This window comes from Pleurodeles waltl, unplaced genomic scaffold, assembly GCF_031143425.1.
Source record: "Pleurodeles waltl isolate 20211129_DDA unplaced genomic scaffold, aPleWal1.hap1.20221129 scaffold_69, whole genome shotgun sequence".
NCBI lineage: Eukaryota > Metazoa > Chordata > Amphibia > Caudata > Salamandridae > Pleurodeles > Pleurodeles waltl.
Genome location: NW_027150390.1, coordinates 95,294 through 115,900, shown reverse-complemented (window position 1 = coordinate 115,900; position 20,607 = coordinate 95,294). Strand labels below are relative to the sequence as shown.

The window sequence follows — 20,607 nt, the reverse complement described above, 5'->3', positions numbered from 1 at the left end:
GTGCAGCGGAAGCGTGCTGGGCCCATAACCCAGAGGTCGATGGATCGAAGCCATCCTCTGCTAGCATGGATTAATTTTTTTTTCTTGTGAGGACCACTCTCTCGTTTCCACGCTGCCAGAGCGGAAAACAGCAGGCTTGTGCCAGCTTTTTGTGGGAAGAGACTGCTCAACTATCGGTCTCTGCTCAAAGTCAGGGAGACAGATGGTCAGAGAATCAACCCTACACTTCAAAGGAAATGATGCACAGTTATGACCATTAACGAAAGATGGGACCCTCGCACTTCTTTCTGAGCCTATTATTCCCTTTTTTTGTCCTGCTATTATCAATCTCCTGTGAATTTCGTGGAGCTGTTTTCTTTCTCTACCCTGCTGTTTTTCCCTTGCTGCCAATATATGCTTATTTCAATGATTTGAACTGCTGCTTTCCCTTTCTCCTTTTCTGCGCAGCTTTTGCATGGGTTTCAATCTCCAGTTCCTTAGCAGTTGCAAGAACTTTTTTCCTGATTTTCATGTTGGTCTGTAAACCAAAAATACCTCTGATACTGGTGCAATATAGTAATTGAACTCAGGGTTGTGATGTCTAGAGCTTAAAAAAAACATATGCCATGGAGCGTTGGTGGTATAGTGGTGAGCATAGCTGCCTTCCAAGCAGTTGACCTGGGTTCGATTCCCGGCCAACGCAGTGCTAATATTTATACATTAAGAATGCAGTAGCTATTCTAACGCAATATGTTAAAAAAAAGAGAAATATCTTGACCAGATTACTCAGCTATTAGATAAATAATAAACAAAGACATAGGCAGGCATCCCAAAAGCCCCGTCTGTGACTTTCTATGTCCTGAAATTTTTATACTTTACAAACAGCAGTCACCACTCACAACTGCTGGTAATAAATGGGCTGCAGGGGGGCAGGCAATGAAACGGCTAAGCCCTTCTGCCCGACCAGCCTTTAGAACTGCAGCATCTCTGCAGTAAAAAGTGTTTCAGGTCAATATCTCTCCCCTGGAAAAAATGTGCGAGACCCACCACCGATAAATGTGGCAAAAGTCCCCAACATTTTCTGCATATTTGTGCTCTTACCTGAAAGCAGCGCCACCTTGTAGTCATCGCAGGCAACTGCAGCATACAACCAAATTTATCCGAGAGCAAGGTGAAAGAAACCCAAGGGAACAGCCCCTGTCTGCAGCAGAAAGGTTGGCTGCTTCGAATGGACAGAACTTCCAGTCCTAAGTCCACTCACGTCCCGAACGCTCTCAAACGCTCAGCCCTCACCGGGTGCACCTCTGGCTCCCAGGTAAGGCCAAAACCTGAGCATGGTAGCGCAGGATCACAGAGAAGGAGCGGGTGGGGGTGCTTCTGTCTTGACAAAGGCGTGACATGGCTAGTGACTGAGAGGGCCTTGACTTTCCCCTATGACTGACTGTGAGAGGGGAAGGCGAAGATTTTCTGCACCCAGCATGCCTTGTGACATTCTTAGGCAAATGAGGTGAGAGCCCTGCCAGAATAGCTCCAGCGATCCCATGCCACTCCTCTGAAGGCTCCTGATGTGCATAACCACAGCATTTTGAACAGGAAACAGAGTGGTGCAGCGGAAGCGTGCTGGGCCCATAACCCAGAGGTCGATGGATCGAAGCCATCCTCTGCTAGCATGGATTGATTTTTTTTTCTTGTGAGGACCACTCTCTCGTTTCCACGCTGCCAGAGCGGAAAACAGCAGGCTTGTGCCAGCTTTTTGTGGGAAGAGACTGCTCAACTATCGGTCTCTGCTCAAAGTCAGGGAGACAGATGGTCAGAGAATCAACCCTACACTTCAAAGGAAATGATGCACAGTTATGACCATTAACGAAAGATGGGACCCTCGCACTTCTTTCTGAGCCTATTATTCCCTTTTTTTGTCCTGCTATTATCAATCTCCTGTGAATTTCGTGGAGCTGTTTTCTTTCTCTACCCTGCTGTTTTTCCCTTGCTGCCAATATATGCTTATTTCAATGATTTGAACTGCTGCTTTCCCTTTCTCCTTTTCTGCGCAGCTTTTGCATGGGTTTCAATCTCCAGTTCCTTAGCAGTTGCAAGAACTTTTTTCCTGATTTTCATGTTGGTCTGTAAACCAAAAACACCTCTGATACTGGTGCAATATAGTAATTGAACTCAGGGTTGTGATGTCTAGAGCTTAAAAAAAACATATGCCATGGAGCGTTGGTGGTATAGTGGTGAGCATAGCTGCCTTCCAAGCAGTTGACCCGGGTTCGATTCCCGGCCAACGCAGTGCTAATATTTATACATTAAGAATGCAGTAGCTATTCTAACGCAATATGTTAAAAAAAAGAGAAATATCTTGACCAGATTACTCAGCTATTAGATAAATAATAAACAAAGACATAGGCAGGCATCCCAAAAGCCCCGTCTGCGACTTTCTATGTCCTGAAATTTTTATATTTTACAAACAGCAGTCACCACTCACAACTGCTGGTAATAAATGGGCTGCAGGGGGGCAGGCAATGAAACGGCTAAGCCCTTCTGCCCGACCAGCCTTTAGAACTGCAGCATCTCTGCAGTAAAAAGTGTTTCAGGTCAATATCTCTCCCCTGGAAAAAATGTGCGAGACACACCATCGATAAATGTGGCAAAAGTCCCCAACATTTTCTGCATATTTGTGCTCTTACCTGAAAGCAGCGCCACCTTGTAGTCATCGCAGGCAACTGCAGCATACAACCAAATTTATCCGAGAGCAAGGTGAAAGAAACCCAAGGGAACAGCCCCTGTCTGCAGCAGAAAGGTTGGCTTCTTCGAATGGACAGAACTTCCAGTCCTAAGTCCACTCACGTCCCGAACGCTCTCAAACGCTCAGCCCTCACCGCGTGCACCTCTGGCTCCCAGGTAAGGCCAAAACCTGAGCATGGTAGCGCAGGATCACAGAGAAGGAGCGGGTGGGGGTGCTTCTGTCTTGACAAAGGCGTGACATGGCTAGTGACTGAGAGGGCCTTGACTTTCCCCTATGACTGACTGTGAGAGGGGAAGGCGAAGATTTTCTGCACCCAGCATGCCTTGTGACATTCTTAGGCAAATGAGGTGAGAGCCCTGCCAGAATAGCTCCAGCGATCCCATGCCACTCCTCTGAAGGCTCCTGATGTGCATAACCACAGCATTTTGAACAGGAAACAGAGTGGTGCAGCGGAAGCGTGCTGGGCCCATAACCCAGAGGTCGATGGATCGAAGCCATCCTCTGCTAGCATGGATTGATTTTTTTTTCTTGTGAGGACCACTCTCTCGTTTCCACGCTGCCAGAGCGGAAAACAGCAGGCTTGTGCCAGCTTTTTGTGGGAAGAGACTGCTCAACTATCGGTCTCTGCTCAAAGTCAGGGAGACAGATGGTCAGAGAATCAACCCTACACTTCAAAGGAAATGATGCACAGTTATGACCATTAACGAAAGATGGGACCCTCGCACTTCTTTCTGAGCCTGCTTGGAACGCTATTATTCCCTTTTTTTGTCCTGCTATTATCAATCTACTGTGAATTTCATGGAGCTGTTTTCTTTCTCTACCCTGCTGTTTTTCCCTTGCTGCCAATATATGCTTATTTCAATGATTTGAACTGCTGCTTTCCCTTTCTCCTTTTCTGCGCAGCTTTTGCATGGGTTTCAATCTCCAGTTCCTTAGCAGTTGCAAGAACTTTTTTCCTGATTTTCATGTTGGTCTGTAAACCAAAAATACCTCTGATACTGGTGCAATATAGTAATTGAACTCAGGGTTGTGATGTCTAGAGCTTAAAAAAAACATATGCCCTGGAGCGTTGGTGGTATAGTGGTGAGCATAGCTGCCTTCCAAGCAGTTGACCCGGGTTCGATTCCCGGCCAACGCAGTGCTAATATTTATACATTAAGAAAGCAGTAGCTATTCTAACGCAATATGTTAAAAAAAAGAGAAATATCTTGACCAGATTACTCAGCTATTAGATAAATAATAAACAAAGACATAGGCAGGCATCCCAAAAGCCCCGTCTGCGACTTTCTATGTCCTGAAATTTTTATATTTTACAAACAGCAGTCACCACTCACAACTGCTGGTAATAAATGGGCTGCAGGGGGGCAGGCAATGAAACGGCTAAGCCCTTCTGCCCGACCAGCCTTTAGAACTGCAGCATCTCTGCAGTAAAAAGTGTTTCAGGTCAATATCTCTCCCCTGGATAAAATGTGCGAGACCCACCACCAATAAATGTGGCAAAAGTCCCCAACATTTTCTGCATATTTGTGCTCTTACCTGAAAGCAGCGCCACCTTGTAGTCATCGCAGGCAACTGCAGCATACAACCAAATTTATCCGAGAGCAAGGTGAAAGAAACCCAAGGGAACAGCCCCTGTCTGCAGCAGGAAGGTTGGCTGCTTCGAATGGACAGAACTTCCAGTCCTAAGTCCACTCACGTCCCGAACGCTCATACCGGGCAAACCCTCACCGGGTGCACCTCTGGCTCCCAGGTAAGGCCAAAACCTGAGCATGGTAGCGCAGGATCACAGAGAAGGAGCGGGTGGGGGTGCTTCTGTCTTGACAAAGGCGTGACATGGCTAGTGACTGAGAGGGACTTGACTTTCCCCTATGACTGACTGTGAGAGGGTAAGGCGAAGATTTTCTGCACCCAGCATGCCTTGTGACATTCTTAGGCAAATGAGGTGAGAGCCCTGCCAGAATAGCTCCAGCGATCCCATGCCACTCCTCTGAAGGCTCCTGATCTGCATAACCACAGCATTTTGAACAGGAAGCAGAGTGGCGCAGCGGAAGCGTGCTGGGCCCATAACCCAGAGGTCGATGGATCGAAACCATCCTCTGCTAGCAGGGATTGATTTTTTTTTCTTGTGAGGACCACTCTCTCGTTTCCACGCTGCCAGAGCGGAAAACAGCAGGCTTGTGCCAGCTTTTTGTGGGAAGAGACTGCTCAACTATCGGTCTCTGCTCAAAGTCAGGGAGACAGATGGTCAGAGAATCAACCCTACACTTCAAAGGAAATGATGCACAGTTATGACCATTAACGAAAGATGGGACCCTCGCACTTCTTTCTGAGCCTGCTTGGAACGCTATTATTCCCTTTTTTTGTCCTGCTATTATCAATCTCCTGTGAATTTCGTGGAGCTGTTTTCTTTCTCTACCCTGCTGTTTTTCCCTTGCTGCCAATATATGCTTATTTCAATGATTTGAACTGCTGCTTTCCCTTTCTCCTTTTCTGCGCAGCTTTTGCATGGGTTTCAATCTCCAGTTCCTTAGCAGTTGCAAGAACTTTTTTCCTGATTTTCATGTTGGTCTGTAAACCAAAAATACCTCTGATACTGGTGCAATATAGTAATTGAACTCAGGGTTGTGATGTCTAGAGCTTAAAAAAAACATATGCCATGGAGCGTTGGTGGTATAGTGGTGAGCATAGCTGCCTTCCAAGCAGTTGACCCGGGTTCGATTCCCGGCCAACGCAGTGCTAATATTTATACATTAAGAATGCAGTAGCTATTCTAACGCAATATGTTAAAAAAAAGAGAAATATCTTGACCAGATTACTCAGCTATTAGATAAATAATAAACAAAGACATAGGCAGGCATGCCAAAAGCCCCGTCTGCGACTTTCTATGTCCTGAAATTTTTATATTTTACAAACAGCAGTCACCACTCACAACTGCTGGTAATAAATGGGCTGCAGGGGGGCAGGCAATGAAACGGCTAAGCCCTTCTGCCCGACCAGCCTTTAGAACTGCAGCATCTCTGCAGTAAAAAGTGTTTCAGGTCAATATCTCTCCCCTGGAAAAAATGTGCGAGACCCACCACCGATAAATGTGGCAAAAGTCCCCAACATTTTCTGCATATTTGTGCTCTTACCTGAAAGCAGCGCCACCTTGTAGTCATCGCAGGCAACTGCAGCATACAACCAAATTTATCCGAGAGCAAGGTGAAAGAAACCCAAGGGAACAGCCCCTGTCTGCAGCAGAAAGGTTGGCTGCTTCGAATGGACAGAACTTCCAGTCCTAAGTCCACTCACGTCCCGAACGCTCTCAAACGCTCATACCGGGCAAGCCCTCACCGGGTGCACCTCTGGCTCCCAGGTAAGGCCAAAACCTGAGCATGGTAGCGCAGGATCACAGAGAAGGAGCGGGTGGGGGTGCTTCTGTCTTGACAAAGGTGTGACATGGCTAGTGACTGAGAGGGCCTTGACTTTCCCCTATGACTGACTGTGAGAGGGGAAGGCGAAGATTTTCTGCACCCAGCATGCCTTGTGACATTCTTAGGCAAATGAGGTGAGAGCCCTGCCAGAATAGCTCCAGCGATCCCATGCCACTCCTCTGAAGGCTCCTGATGTGCATAACCACAGCATTTTGAACAGGAAACAGAGTGGTGCAGCGGAAGCGTGCTGGGCCCATAACCCAGAGGTCGATGGATCGAAGCCATCCTCTGCTAGCATGGATTAATTTTTTTTTCTTGTGAGGACCACTCTCTCGTTTCCACGCTGCCAGAGCGGAAAACAGCAGGCTTGTGCCAGCTTTTTGTGGGAAGAGACTGCTCAACTATCGGTCTCTGCTCAAAGTCAGGGAGACAGATGGTCAGAGAATCAACCCTACACTTCAAAGGAAATGATGCACAGTTATGACCATTAACGAAAGATGGGACCCTCGCACTTCTTTCTGAGCCTATTATTCCCTTTTTTTGTCCTGCTATTATCAATCTCCTGTGAATTTCGTGGAGCTGTTTTCTTTCTCTACCCTGCTGTTTTTCCCTTGCTGCCAATATATGCTTATTTCAATGATTTGAACTGCTGCTTTCCCTTTCTCCTTTTCTGCGCAGCTTTTGCATGGGTTTCAATCTCCAGTTCCTTAGCAGTTGCAAGAACTTTTTTCCTGATTTTCATGTTGGTCTGTAAACCAAAAATACCTCTGATACTGGTGCAATATAGTAATTGAACTCAGGGTTGTGATGTCTAGAGCTTAAAAAAAACATATGCCATGGAGCGTTGGTGGTATAGTGGTGAGCATAGCTGCCTTCCAAGCAGTTGACCTGGGTTCGATTCCCGGCCAACGCAGTGCTAATATTTATACATTAAGAATGCAGTAGCTATTCTAACGCAATATGTTAAAAAAAAGAGAAATATCTTGACCAGATTACTCAGCTATTAGATAAATAATAAACAAAGACATAGGCAGGCATCCCAAAAGCCCCGTCTGTGACTTTCTATGTCCTGAAATTTTTATACTTTACAAACAGCAGTCACCACTCACAACTGCTGGTAATAAATGGGCTGCAGGGGGGCAGGCAATGAAACGGCTAAGCCCTTCTGCCCGACCAGCCTTTAGAACTGCAGCATCTCTGCAGTAAAAAGTGTTTCAGGTCAATATCTCTCCCCTGGAAAAAATGTGCGAGACCCACCACCGATAAATGTGGCAAAAGTCCCCAACATTTTCTGCATATTTGTGCTCTTACCTGAAAGCAGCGCCACCTTGTAGTCATCGCAGGCAACTGCAGCATACAACCAAATTTATCCGAGAGCAAGGTGAAAGAAACCCAAGGGAACAGCCCCTGTCTGCAGCAGAAAGGTTGGCTGCTTCGAATGGACAGAACTTCCAGTCCTAAGTCCACTCACGTCCCGAACGCTCTCAAACGCTCAGCCCTCACCGGGTGCACCTCTGGCTCCCAGGTAAGGCCAAAACCTGAGCATGGTAGCGCAGGATCACAGAGAAGGAGCGGGTGGGGGTGCTTCTGTCTTGACAAAGGCGTGACATGGCTAGTGACTGAGAGGGCCTTGACTTTCCCCTATGACTGACTGTGAGAGGGGAAGGCGAAGATTTTCTGCACCCAGCATGCCTTGTGACATTCTTAGGCAAATGAGGTGAGAGCCCTGCCAGAATAGCTCCAGCGATCCCATGCCACTCCTCTGAAGGCTCCTGATGTGCATAACCACAGCATTTTGAACAGGAAACAGAGTGGTGCAGCGGAAGCGTGCTGGGCCCATAACCCAGAGGTCGATGGATCGAAGCCATCCTCTGCTAGCATGGATTGATTTTTTTTTCTTGTGAGGACCACTCTCTCGTTTCCACGCTGCCAGAGCGGAAAACAGCAGGCTTGTGCCAGCTTTTTGTGGGAAGAGACTGCTCAACTATCGGTCTCTGCTCAAAGTCAGGGAGACAGATGGTCAGAGAATCAACCCTACACTTCAAAGGAAATGATGCACAGTTATGACCATTAACGAAAGATGGGACCCTCGCACTTCTTTCTGAGCCTATTATTCCCTTTTTTTGTCCTGCTATTATCAATCTCCTGTGAATTTCGTGGAGCTGTTTTCTTTCTCTACCCTGCTGTTTTTCCCTTGCTGCCAATATATGCTTATTTCAATGATTTGAACTGCTGCTTTCCCTTTCTCCTTTTCTGCGCAGCTTTTGCATGGGTTTCAATCTCCAGTTCCTTAGCAGTTGCAAGAACTTTTTTCCTGATTTTCATGTTGGTCTGTAAACCAAAAACACCTCTGATACTGGTGCAATATAGTAATTGAACTCAGGGTTGTGATGTCTAGAGCTTAAAAAAAACATATGCCATGGAGCGTTGGTGGTATAGTGGTGAGCATAGCTGCCTTCCAAGCAGTTGACCCGGGTTCGATTCCCGGCCAACGCAGTGCTAATATTTATACATTAAGAATGCAGTAGCTATTCTAACGCAATATGTTAAAAAAAAGAGAAATATCTTGACCAGATTACTCAGCTATTAGATAAATAATAAACAAAGACATAGGCAGGCATCCCAAAAGCCCCGTCTGCGACTTTCTATGTCCTGAAATTTTTATATTTTACAAACAGCAGTCACCACTCACAACTGCTGGTAATAAATGGGCTGCAGGGGGGCAGGCAATGAAACGGCTAAGCCCTTCTGCCCGACCAGCCTTTAGAACTGCAGCATCTCTGCAGTAAAAAGTGTTTCAGGTCAATATCTCTCCCCTGGAAAAAATGTGCGAGACCCACCACCGATAAATGTGGCAAAAGTCCCCAACATTTTCTGCATATTTGTGCTCTTACCTGAAAGCAGCGCCACCTTGTAGTCATCGCAGGCAACTGCAGCATACAACCAAATTTATCCGAGAGCAAGGTGAAAGAAACCCAAGGGAACAGCCCCTGTCTGCAGCAGAAAGGTTGGCTGCTTCGAATGGACAGAACTTCCAGTCCTAAGTCCACTCACGTCCCGAACGCTCTCAAACGCTCATACCGGGCAAGCCCTCACCGGGTGCACCTCTGGCTCCCAGGTAAGGCCAAAACCTGAGCATGGTAGCGCAGGATCACAGAGAAGGAGCGGGTGGGGGTGCTTCTGTCTTGACAAAGGCGTGACATGGCTAGTGACTGAGAGGGCCTTGACTTTCCCCTATGACTGACTGTGAGAGGGGAAGGCGAAGATTTTCTGCACCCAGCATGCCTTGTGACATTCTTAGGCAAATGAGGTGAGAGCCCTGCCAGAATAGCTCCAGCGATCCCATGCCACTCCTCTGAAGGCTCCTGATGTGCATAACCACAGCATTTTGAACAGGAAACAGAGTGGTGCAGCGGAAGCGTGCTGGGCCCATAACCCAGAGGTCGATGGATCGAAGCCATCCTCTGCTAGCATGGATTGATTTTTTTTTCTTGTGAGGACCACTCTCTCGTTTCCACGCTGCCAGAGCGGAAAACAGCAGGCTTGTGCCAGCTTTTTGTGGGAAGAGACTGCTCAACTATCGGTCTCTGCTCAAAGTCAGGGAGACAGATGGTCAGAGAATCAACCCTACACTTCAAAGGAAATGATGCACAGTTATGACCATTAACGAAAGATGGGACCCTCGCACTTCTTTCTGAGCCTATTATTCCCTTTTTTTGTCCTGCTATTATCAATCTCCTGTGAATTTCGTGGAGCTGTTTTCTTTCTCTACCCTGCTGTTTTTCCCTTGCTGCCAATATATGCTTATTTCAATGATTTGAACTGCTGCTTTCCCTTTCTCCTTTTCTGCGCAGCTTTTGCATGGGTTTCAATCTCCAGTTCCTTAGCAGTTGCAAGAACTTTTTTCCTGATTTTCATGTTGGTCTGTAAACCAAAAATACCTCTGATACTGGTGCAATATAGTAATTGAACTCAGGGTTGTGATGTCTAGAGCTTAAAAAAAACATATGCCATGGAGCGTTGGTGGTATAGTGGTGAGCATAGCTGCCTTCCTAGCAGTTGACCCGGGTTCGATTCCCGGCCAACGCAGTGCTAATATTTATACATTAAGAATGCAGTAGCTATTCTAACGCAATATGTTAAAAAAAAGAGAAATATCTTGACCAGATTACTCAGCTATTAGATAAATAATAAACAAAGACATAGGCAGGCATCCCAAAAGCCCCGTCTGTGACTTTCTATGTCCTGAAATTTTTATACTTTACAAACAGCAGTCACCACTCACAACTGCTGGTAATAAATGGGCTGCAGGGGGGCAGGCAATGAAACGGCTAAGCCCTTCTGCCCGACCAGCCTTTAGAACTGCAGCATCTCTGCAGTAAAAAGTGTTTCAGGTCAATATCTCTCCCCTGGAAAAAATGTGCGAGACACACCATCGATAAATGTGGCAAAAGTCCCCAACATTTTCTGCATATTTGTGCTCTTACCTGAAAGCAGCGCCACCTTGTAGTCATCGCAGGCAACTGCAGCATACAACCAAATTTATCCGAGAGCAAGGTGAAAGAAACCCAAGGGAACAGCCCCTGTCTGCAGCAGAAAGGTTGGCTTCTTCGAATGGACAGAACTTCCAGTCCTAAGTCCACTCACGTCCCGAACGCTCTCAAACGCTCAGCCCTCACCGCGTGCACCTCTGGCTCCCAGGTAAGGCCAAAACCTGAGCATGGTAGCGCAGGATCACAGAGAAGGAGCGGGTGGGGGTGCTTCTGTCTTGACAAAGGCGTGACATGGCTAGTGACTGAGAGGGCCTTGACTTTCCCCTATGACTGACTGTGAGAGGGGAAGGCGAAGATTTTCTGCACCCAGCATGCCTTGTGACATTCTTAGGCAAATGAGGTGAGAGCCCTGCCAGAATAGCTCCAGCGATCCCATGCCACTCCTCTGAAGGCTCCTGATGTGCATAACCACAGCATTTTGAACAGGAAACAGAGTGGTGCAGCGGAAGCGTGCTGGGCCCATAACCCAGAGGTCGATGGATCGAAGCCATCCTCTGCTAGCATGGATTGATTTTTTTTTCTTGTGAGGACCACTCTCTCGTTTCCACGCTGCCAGAGCGGAAAACAGCAGGCTTGTGCCAGCTTTTTGTGGGAAGAGACTGCTCAACTATCGGTCTCTGCTCAAAGTCAGGGAGACAGATGGTCAGAGAATCAACCCTACACTTCAAAGGAAATGATGCACAGTTATGACCATTAACGAAAGATGGGACCCTCGCACTTCTTTCTGAGCCTGCTTGGAACGCTATTATTCCCTTTTTTTGTCCTGCTATTATCAATCTACTGTGAATTTCATGGAGCTGTTTTCTTTCTCTACCCTGCTGTTTTTCCCTTGCTGCCAATATATGCTTATTTCAATGATTTGAACTGCTGCTTTCCCTTTCTCCTTTTCTGCGCAGCTTTTGCATGGGTTTCAATCTCCAGTTCCTTAGCAGTTGCAAGAACTTTTTTCCTGATTTTCATGTTGGTCTGTAAACCAAAAATACCTCTGATACTGGTGCAATATAGTAATTGAACTCAGGGTTGTGATGTCTAGAGCTTAAAAAAAACATATGCCCTGGAGCGTTGGTGGTATAGTGGTGAGCATAGCTGCCTTCCAAGCAGTTGACCCGGGTTCGATTCCCGGCCAACGCAGTGCTAATATTTATACATTAAGAAAGCAGTAGCTATTCTAACGCAATATGTTAAAAAAAAGAGAAATATCTTGACCAGATTACTCAGCTATTAGATAAATAATAAACAAAGACATAGGCAGGCATCCCAAAAGCCCCGTCTGCGACTTTCTATGTCCTGAAATTTTTATATTTTACAAACAGCAGTCACCACTCACAACTGCTGGTAATAAATGGGCTGCAGGGGGGCAGGCAATGAAACGGCTAAGCCCTTCTGCCCGACCAGCCTTTAGAACTGCAGCATCTCTGCAGTAAAAAGTGTTTCAGGTCAATATCTCTCCCCTGGAAAAAATGTGCGAGACCCACCACCAATAAATGTGGCAAAAGTCCCCAACATTTTCTGCATATTTGTGCTCTTACCTGAAAGCAGCGCCACCTTGTAGTCATCGCAGGCAACTGCAGCATACAACCAAATTTATCCGAGAGCAAGGTGAAAGAAACCCAAGGGAACAGCCCCTGTCTGCAGCAGGAAGGTTGGCTGCTTCGAATGGACAGAACTTCCAGTCCTAAGTCCACTCACGTCCCGAACGCTCATACCGGGCAAACCCTCACCGGGTGCACCTCTGGCTCCCAGGTAAGGCCAAAACCTGAGCATGGTAGCGCAGGATCACAGAGAAGGAGCGGGTGGGGGTGCTTCTGTCTTGACAAAGGCGTGACATGGCTAGTGACTGAGAGGGACTTGACTTTCCCCTATGACTGACTGTGAGAGGGTAAGGCGAAGATTTTCTGCACCCAGCATGCCTTGTGACATTCTTAGGCAAATGAGGTGAGAGCCCTGCCAGAATAGCTCCAGCGATCCCATGCCACTCCTCTGAAGGCTCCTGATCTGCATAACCACAGCATTTTGAACAGGAAGCAGAGTGGCGCAGCGGAAGCGTGCTGGGCCCATAACCCAGAGGTCGATGGATCGAAACCATCCTCTGCTAGCAGGGATTGATTTTTTTTTCTTGTGAGGACCACTCTCTCGTTTCCACGCTGCCAGAGCGGAAAACAGCAGGCTTGTGCCAGCTTTTTGTGGGAAGAGACTGCTCAACTATCGGTCTCTGCTCAAAGTCAGGGAGACAGATGGTCAGAGAATCAACCCTACACTTCAAAGGAAATGATGCACAGTTATGACCATTAACGAAAGATGGGACCCTCGCACTTCTTTCTGAGCCTGCTTGGAACGCTATTATTCCCTTTTTTTGTCCTGCTATTATCAATCTCCTGTGAATTTCGTGGAGCTGTTTTCTTTCTCTACCCTGCTGTTTTTCCCTTGCTGCCAATATATGCTTATTTCAATGATTTGAACTGCTGCTTTCCCTTTCTCCTTTTCTGCGCAGCTTTTGCATGGGTTTCAATCTCCAGTTCCTTAGCAGTTGCAAGAACTTTTTTCCTGATTTTCATGTTGGTCTGTAAACCAAAAATACCTCTGATACTGGTGCAATATAGTAATTGAACTCAGGGTTGTGATGTCTAGAGCTTAAAAAAAACATATGCCATGGAGCGTTGGTGGTATAGTGGTGAGCATAGCTGCCTTCCAAGCAGTTGACCCGGGTTCGATTCCCGGCCAACGCAGTGCTAATATTTATACATTAAGAATGCAGTAGCTATTCTAACGCAATATGTTAAAAAAAAGAGAAATATCTTGACCAGATTACTCAGCTATTAGATAAATAATAAACAAAGACATAGGCAGGCATCCCAAAAGCCCCGTCTGCGACTTTCTATGTCCTGAAATTTTTATATTTTACAAACAGCAGTCACCACTCACAACTGCTGGTAATAAATGGGCTGCAGGGGGGCAGGCAATGAAACGGCTAAGCCCTTCTGCCCGACCAGCCTTTAGAACTGCAGCATCTCTGCAGTAAAAAGTGTTTCAGGTCAATATCTCTCCCCTGGAAAAAATGTGCGAGACCCACCACCGATAAATGTGGCAAAAGTCCCCAACATTTTCTGCATATTTGTGCTCTTACCTGAAAGCAGCGCCACCTTGTAGTCATCGCAGGCAACTGCAGCATACAACCAAATTTATCCGAGAGCAAGGTGAAAGAAACCCAAGGGAACAGCCCCTGTCTGCAGCAGAAAGGTTGGCTGCTTCGAATGGACAGAACTTCCAGTCCTAAGTCCACTCACGTCCCGAACGCTCTCAAACGCTCATACCGGGCAAGCCCTCACCGGGTGCACCTCTGGCTCCCAGGTAAGGCCAAAACCTGAGCATGGTAGCGCAGGATCACAGAGAAGGAGCGGGTGGGGGTGCTTCTGTCTTGACAAAGGTGTGACATGGCTAGTGACTGAGAGGGCCTTGACTTTCCCCTATGACTGACTGTGAGAGGGGAAGGCGAAGATTTTCTGCACCCAGCATGCCTTGTGACATTCTTAGGCAAATGAGGTGAGAGCCCTGCCAGAATAGCTCCAGCGATCCCATGCCACTCCTCTGAAGGCTCCTGATGTGCATAACCACAGCATTTTGAACAGGAAACAGAGTGGTGCAGCGGAAGCGTGCTGGGCCCATAACCCAGAGGTCGATGGATCGAAGCCATCCTCTGCTAGCATGGATTAATTTTTTTTTCTTGTGAGGACCACTCTCTCGTTTCCACGCTGCCAGAGCGGAAAACAGCAGGCTTGTGCCAGCTTTTTGTGGGAAGAGACTGCTCAACTATCGGTCTCTGCTCAAAGTCAGGGAGACAGATGGTCAGAGAATCAACCCTACACTTCAAAGGAAATGATGCACAGTTATGACCATTAACGAAAGATGGGACCCTCGCACTTCTTTCTGAGCCTATTATTCCCTTTTTTTGTCCTGCTATTATCAATCTCCTGTGAATTTCGTGGAGCTGTTTTCTTTCTCTACCCTGCTGTTTTTCCCTTGCTGCCAATATATGCTTATTTCAATGATTTGAACTGCTGCTTTCCCTTTCTCCTTTTCTGCGCAGCTTTTGCATGGGTTTCAATCTCCAGTTCCTTAGCAGTTGCAAGAACTTTTTTCCTGATTTTCATGTTGGTCTGTAAACCAAAAATACCTCTGATACTGGTGCAATATAGTAATTGAACTCAGGGTTGTGATGTCTAGAGCTTAAAAAAAACATATGCCATGGAGCGTTGGTGGTATAGTGGTGAGCATAGCTGCCTTCCAAGCAGTTGACCTGGGTTCGATTCCCGGCCAACGCAGTGCTAATATTTATACATTAAGAATGCAGTAGCTATTCTAACGCAATATGTTAAAAAAAAGAGAAATATCTTGACCAGATTACTCAGCTATTAGATAAATAATAAACAAAGACATAGGCAGGCATCCCAAAAGCCCCGTCTGTGACTTTCTATGTCCTGAAATTTTTATACTTTACAAACAGCAGTCACCACTCACAACTGCTGGTAATAAATGGGCTGCAGGGGGGCAGGCAATGAAACGGCTAAGCCCTTCTGCCCGACCAGCCTTTAGAACTGCAGCATCTCTGCAGTAAAAAGTGTTTCAGGTCAATATCTCTCCCCTGGAAAAAATGTGCGAGACCCACCACCGATAAATGTGGCAAAAGTCCCCAACATTTTCTGCATATTTGTGCTCTTACCTGAAAGCAGCGCCACCTTGTAGTCATCGCAGGCAACTGCAGCATACAACCAAATTTATCCGAGAGCAAGGTGAAAGAAACCCAAGGGAACAGCCCCTGTCTGCAGCAGAAAGGTTGGCTGCTTCGAATGGACAGAACTTCCAGTCCTAAGTCCACTCACGTCCCGAACGCTCTCAAACGCTCAGCCCTCACCGGGTGCACCTCTGGCTCCCAGGTAAGGCCAAAACCTGAGCATGGTAGCGCAGGATCACAGAGAAGGAGCGGGTGGGGGTGCTTCTGTCTTGACAAAGGCGTGACATGGCTAGTGACTGAGAGGGCCTTGACTTTCCCCTATGACTGACTGTGAGAGGGGAAGGCGAAGATTTTCTGCACCCAGCATGCCTTGTGACATTCTTAGGCAAATGAGGTGAGAGCCCTGCCAGAATAGCTCCAGCGATCCCATGCCACTCCTCTGAAGGCTCCTGATGTGCATAACCACAGCATTTTGAACAGGAAACAGAGTGGTGCAGCGGAAGCGTGCTGGGCCCATAACCCAGAGGTCGATGGATCGAAGCCATCCTCTGCTAGCATGGATTGATTTTTTTTTCTTGTGAGGACCACTCTCTCGTTTCCACGCTGCCAGAGCGGAAAACAGCAGGCTTGTGCCAGCTTTTTGTGGGAAGAGACTGCTCAACTATCGGTCTCTGCTCAAAGTCAGGGAGACAGATGGTCAGAGAATCAACCCTACACTTCAAAGGAAATGATGCACAGTTATGACCATTAACGAAAGATGGGACCCTCGCACTTCTTTCTGAGCCTATTATTCCCTTTTTTTGTCCTGCTATTATCAATCTCCTGTGAATTTCGTGGAGCTGTTTTCTTTCTCTACCCTGCTGTTTTTCCCTTGCTGCCAATATATGCTTATTTCAATGATTTGAACTGCTGCTTTCCCTTTCTCCTTTTCGCAGCTTTTGCATGGGTTTCAATCTCCAGTTCCTTAGCAGTTGCAAGAACTTTTTTCCTGATTTTCATGTTGGTCTGTAAACCAAAAACACCTCTGATACTGGTGCAATATAGTAATTGAACTCAGGGTTGTGATGTCTAGAGCTTAAAAAAAACATATGCCATGGAGCGTTGGTGGTATAGTGGTGAGCATAGCTGCCTTCCAAGCAGTTGACCCGGGTTCGATTCCCGGCCAACGCAGTGCTAATATTTATACATTAAGAATGCAGTAGCTATTCTAACGCAATATGTTAAAAAAAAGAGAAATATCTTGACCAGATTACTCAGCTATTAGATAAATAATAAACAAAGACATAGGCAGGCATCCCAAAAGCCCCGTCTGCGACTTTCTATGTCCTGAAATTTTTATATTTTACAAACAGCAGTCACCACTCACAACTGCTGGTAATAAATGGGCTGCAGGGGGGCAGGCAATGAAACGGCTAAGCCCTTCTGCCCGACCAGCCTTTAGAACTGCAGCATCTCTGCAGTAAAAAGTGTTTCAGGTCAATATCTCTCCCCTGGAAAAAATGTGCGAGACCCACCACCGATAAATGTGGCAAAAGTCCCCAACATTTTCTGCATATTTGTGCTCTTACCTGAAAGCAGCGCCACCTTGTAGTCATCGCAGGCAACTGCAGCATACAACCAAATTTATCCGAGAGCAAGGTGAAAGAAACCCAAGGGAACAGCCCCTGTCTGCAGCAGAAAGGTTGGCTGCTTCGAATGGACAGAACTTCCAGTCCTAAGTCCACTCACGTCCCGAACGCTCTCAAACGCTCATACCGGGCAAGCCCTCACCGGGTGCACCTCTGGCTCCCAGGTAAGGCCAAAACCTGAGCATGGTAGCGCAGGATCACAGAGAAGGAGCGGGTGGGGGTGCTTCTGTCTTGACAAAGGCGTGACATGGCTAGTGACTGAGAGGGCCTTGACTTTCCCCTATGACTGACTGTGAGAGGGGAAGGCGAAGATTTTCTGCACCCAGCATGCCTTGTGACATTCTTAGGCAAATGAGGTGAGAGCCCTGCCAGAATAGCTCCAGCGATCCCATGCCACTCCTCTGAAGGCTCCTGATGTGCATAACCACAGCATTTTGAACAGGAAACAGAGTGGTGCAGCGGAAGCGTGCTGGGCCCATAACCCAGAGGTCGATGGATCGAAGCCATCCTCTGCTAGCATGGATTGATTTTTTTTTCTTGTGAGGACCACTCTCTCGTTTCCACGCTGCCAGAGCGGAAAACAGCAGGCTTGTGCCAGCTTTTTGTGGGAAGAGACTGCTCAACTATCGGTCTCTGCTCAAAGTCAGGGAGACAGATGGTCAGAGAATCAACCCTACACTTCAAAGGAAATGATGCACAGTTATGACCATTAACGAAAGATGGGACCCTCGCACTTCTTTCTGAGCCTGCTTGGAACGCTATTATTCCCTTTTTTTGTCCTGCTATTATCAATCTACTGTGAATTTCATGGAGCTGTTTTCTTTCTCTACCCTGCTGTTTTTCCCTTGCTGCCAATATATGCTTATTTCAATGATTTGAACTGCTGCTTTCCCTTTCTCCTTTTCTGTGCAGCTTTTGCATGGGTTTCAATCTCCAGTTCCTTAGCAGTTGCAAGAACTTTTTTCCTGATTTTCATGTTGGTCTGTAAACCAAAAATACCTCTGATACTGGTACAATATAGTAATTGAACTCAGGGTTGTGATGTCTAGAGCTTAAAAAAAACATATGCCCTGGAGCGTTAGTGGAATAGTGGTGAGCATAGCTGCCTTCCAAGCAGTTGACCCGGGTTCGATTCCCGGCCAACGCAGTGCTAATATTTATACATTAAGAAAGCAGTAGCTATTCTAACGCAATACGTTAAAAAAAAGAGAAATATCTTGACCAGATTACTCAGCTATTAGATAAATAATAAACAAAGACATAGGCAGGCATCCCAAAAGCCCCGTCTGCGACTTTCTATGTCCTGAAATTTTTATATTTTACAAACAGCAGTCACCACTCACAACTGCTGGTAATAAATGGGGGGCAGGCAATGAAACGGCTAAGCCCTTCTGCCCGACCAGCCTTTAGAACTGCAGCATCTCTGCAGTAAAAAGTGTTTCAGGTCAATATCTCTCCCCTGGAAAAAATGTGCGAGACCCACCACCGATAAATGTGGCAAAAGTCCCCAACATTTTCTGCATATTTGTGCTCTTACCTGAAAGCAGCGCCACCTTGTAGTCATCGCAGGCAACTGCAGCATACAACCAAATTTATCCGAGAGCAAGGTGAAAGAAACCCAAGGGAACAGCCCCTGTCTGCAGCAGGAAGGTTGGCTGCTTCGAATGGACAGAACTTCCAGTCCTAAGTCCACTCACGTCCCGAACGCTCTCAAACGCTCATACCGGGCAAGCCCTCACCGGGTGCACCTCTGGCTCCCAGGTAAGGCCAAAACCTGAGCATGGTAGCGCAGGATCACAGAGAAGGAGCGGGTGGGGGTGCTTCTGTCTTGACAAAGGCGTGACATGGCTAGTGACTGAGAGGGCCTTGACTTTCCCCTATGACTGACTGTGAGAGGGGAAGGCGAAGATTTTCTGCACCCAGCATGCCTTGTGACATTCTTAGGCAAATGAGGTGAGAGCCCTGCCAGAATAGCTCCAGCGATCCCATGCCACTCCTCTGAAGGCTCCTGATGTGCATAACCACAGCATTTTGAACAGGAAACAGAGTGGTGCAGCGGAAGCGTGCTGGGCCCATAACCCAGAGGTCGATGGATCGAAGCCATCCTCTGCTAGCATGGATTGATTTTTTTTTCTTGTGAGGACCACTCTCTCGTTTCCATGCTGCCAGAGCGGAAAACAGCAGGCTTGTGCCAGCTTTTTGTGGGAAGAGACTGCTCAACTATCGGTCTCTGCTCAAAGTCAGGGAGACAGATGGTCAGAGAATCAACCCTACACTTCAAAGGAAATGATGCACAGTTATGACCATTAACGAAAGATGGGACCCTCGCACTTCTTTCTGAGCCTGCTTGGAACGCTATTATTCCCTTTTTTTGTCCTGCTATTATCAATCTACTGTGAATTTCATGGAGCTGTTTTCTTTCTCTACCCTGCTGTTTTTCCCTTGCTGCCAATATATGCTTATTTCAATGATTTGAACTGCTGCTTTCCCTTTCTCCTTTTCTGCGCAGCTTTTGCATGGGTTTCAATCTCCAGTTCCTTAGCAGTTGCAAGAACTTTTTTCCTGATTTTCATGTTGGTCTGTAAACCAAAAATACCTCTGATACTGGTGCAATATAGTAATTGAACTCAGGGTTGTGATGTCTAGAGCTTAAAAAAAACATATGCCCTGGAGCGTTGGTGGTATAGTGGTGAGCATAGCTGCCTTCCAAGCAGTTGACCCGGGTTCGATTCCCGGCCAACGCAGTGCTAATATTTATACATTAAGAAAGCTGTAGCTATTCTAACGCAATACGTTAAAAAAAAGAGAAATATCTTGACCAGATTACTCAGCTATTAGATAAATAATAAACAAAGACATAGGCAGGCATCCCAAAAGCCCCGTCTGCGACTTTCTATGTCCTGAAATTTTTATATTTTACAAACAGCAGTCACCACTCACAACTGCTGGTAATAAATGGGGGGCAGGCAATGAAACGGCTAAGCCCTTCTGCCCGACCAGCCTTTAGAACTGCAGCATCTCTGCAGTAAAAAGTGTTTCAGGTCAATATCTCTCCCCTGGAAAAAATGTGCGAGACCCACCACCGATAAATGTGGCAAAAGTCCCCAACATTTTCTGCATATTTGTGCTCTTACCTGAAAGCAGCGCCACCTTGTAGTCATCGCAGGCAACTGCAGCATACAACCAAATTTATCCGAGAGCAAGGTGAAAGAAACCCAAGGGAACAGCCCCTGTCTGCAGCAGGAAGGTTGGCTGCTTCGAATGGACAGAACTTCCAGTCCTAAGTCCACTCACGTCCCAAACGCTCTCAAACGCTCATACCGGGCAAGCCCTCACCGGGTGCACCTCTGGCTCCCAAGTAAGGCCAAAACCTGAGCATGGTAGCGCAGGATCACAGAGAAGGAGCGGGTGGGGGTGCTTCTGTCTTGACAAAGGCGTGACATGGCTAGTGACTGAGAGGGCCTTGACTTTCCCCTATGACTGACTGTGAGAGGGGAAGGCGAAGATTTTCTGCACCCAGCATGCCTTGTGACATTCTTCGGCAAATTAGGTGAGAGCCCTG

General features: G+C 47.0%; 11 non-coding genes across 11 annotated transcripts; all 11 read left to right on the top strand.

The window, feature by feature from the left end:
• The first annotated feature begins 610 nt into the window (after positions 1-610).
• TRNAG-UCC (transfer RNA glycine (anticodon UCC)) lies at positions 611-682 on the top strand. The gene has a single exon. It is a non-coding gene; the product is annotated as a tRNA-Gly (tRNA).
• A 1,511-nt stretch (positions 683-2,193) lies between these two features.
• TRNAG-UCC (transfer RNA glycine (anticodon UCC)) lies at positions 2,194-2,265 on the top strand. The gene has a single exon. It is a non-coding gene; the product is annotated as a tRNA-Gly (tRNA).
• A 1,523-nt stretch (positions 2,266-3,788) lies between these two features.
• On the top strand, positions 3,789-3,860 carry TRNAG-UCC (transfer RNA glycine (anticodon UCC)). Its single transcript has one exon. It is a non-coding gene; the product is annotated as a tRNA-Gly (tRNA).
• Positions 3,861-5,383: 1,523 nt separating this feature from the next.
• Positions 5,384-5,455, top strand: TRNAG-UCC (transfer RNA glycine (anticodon UCC)). The gene has a single exon. It is a non-coding gene; the product is annotated as a tRNA-Gly (tRNA).
• A 1,521-nt stretch (positions 5,456-6,976) lies between these two features.
• On the top strand, positions 6,977-7,048 carry TRNAG-UCC (transfer RNA glycine (anticodon UCC)). The gene has a single exon. It is a non-coding gene; the product is annotated as a tRNA-Gly (tRNA).
• Positions 7,049-8,559: 1,511 nt separating this feature from the next.
• On the top strand, positions 8,560-8,631 carry TRNAG-UCC (transfer RNA glycine (anticodon UCC)). Its single transcript has one exon. It is a non-coding gene; the product is annotated as a tRNA-Gly (tRNA).
• A 3,116-nt stretch (positions 8,632-11,747) lies between these two features.
• TRNAG-UCC (transfer RNA glycine (anticodon UCC)) lies at positions 11,748-11,819 on the top strand. The gene has a single exon. It is a non-coding gene; the product is annotated as a tRNA-Gly (tRNA).
• A 1,523-nt stretch (positions 11,820-13,342) lies between these two features.
• Positions 13,343-13,414, top strand: TRNAG-UCC (transfer RNA glycine (anticodon UCC)). The gene has a single exon. It is a non-coding gene; the product is annotated as a tRNA-Gly (tRNA).
• Positions 13,415-14,935: 1,521 nt separating this feature from the next.
• TRNAG-UCC (transfer RNA glycine (anticodon UCC)) lies at positions 14,936-15,007 on the top strand. The gene has a single exon. It is a non-coding gene; the product is annotated as a tRNA-Gly (tRNA).
• Positions 15,008-16,515: 1,508 nt separating this feature from the next.
• TRNAG-UCC (transfer RNA glycine (anticodon UCC)) lies at positions 16,516-16,587 on the top strand. Its single transcript has one exon. It is a non-coding gene; the product is annotated as a tRNA-Gly (tRNA).
• Positions 16,588-19,717: 3,130 nt separating this feature from the next.
• Positions 19,718-19,789, top strand: TRNAG-UCC (transfer RNA glycine (anticodon UCC)). Its single transcript has one exon. It is a non-coding gene; the product is annotated as a tRNA-Gly (tRNA).
• Positions 19,790-20,607: the final 818 nt, after the last annotated feature.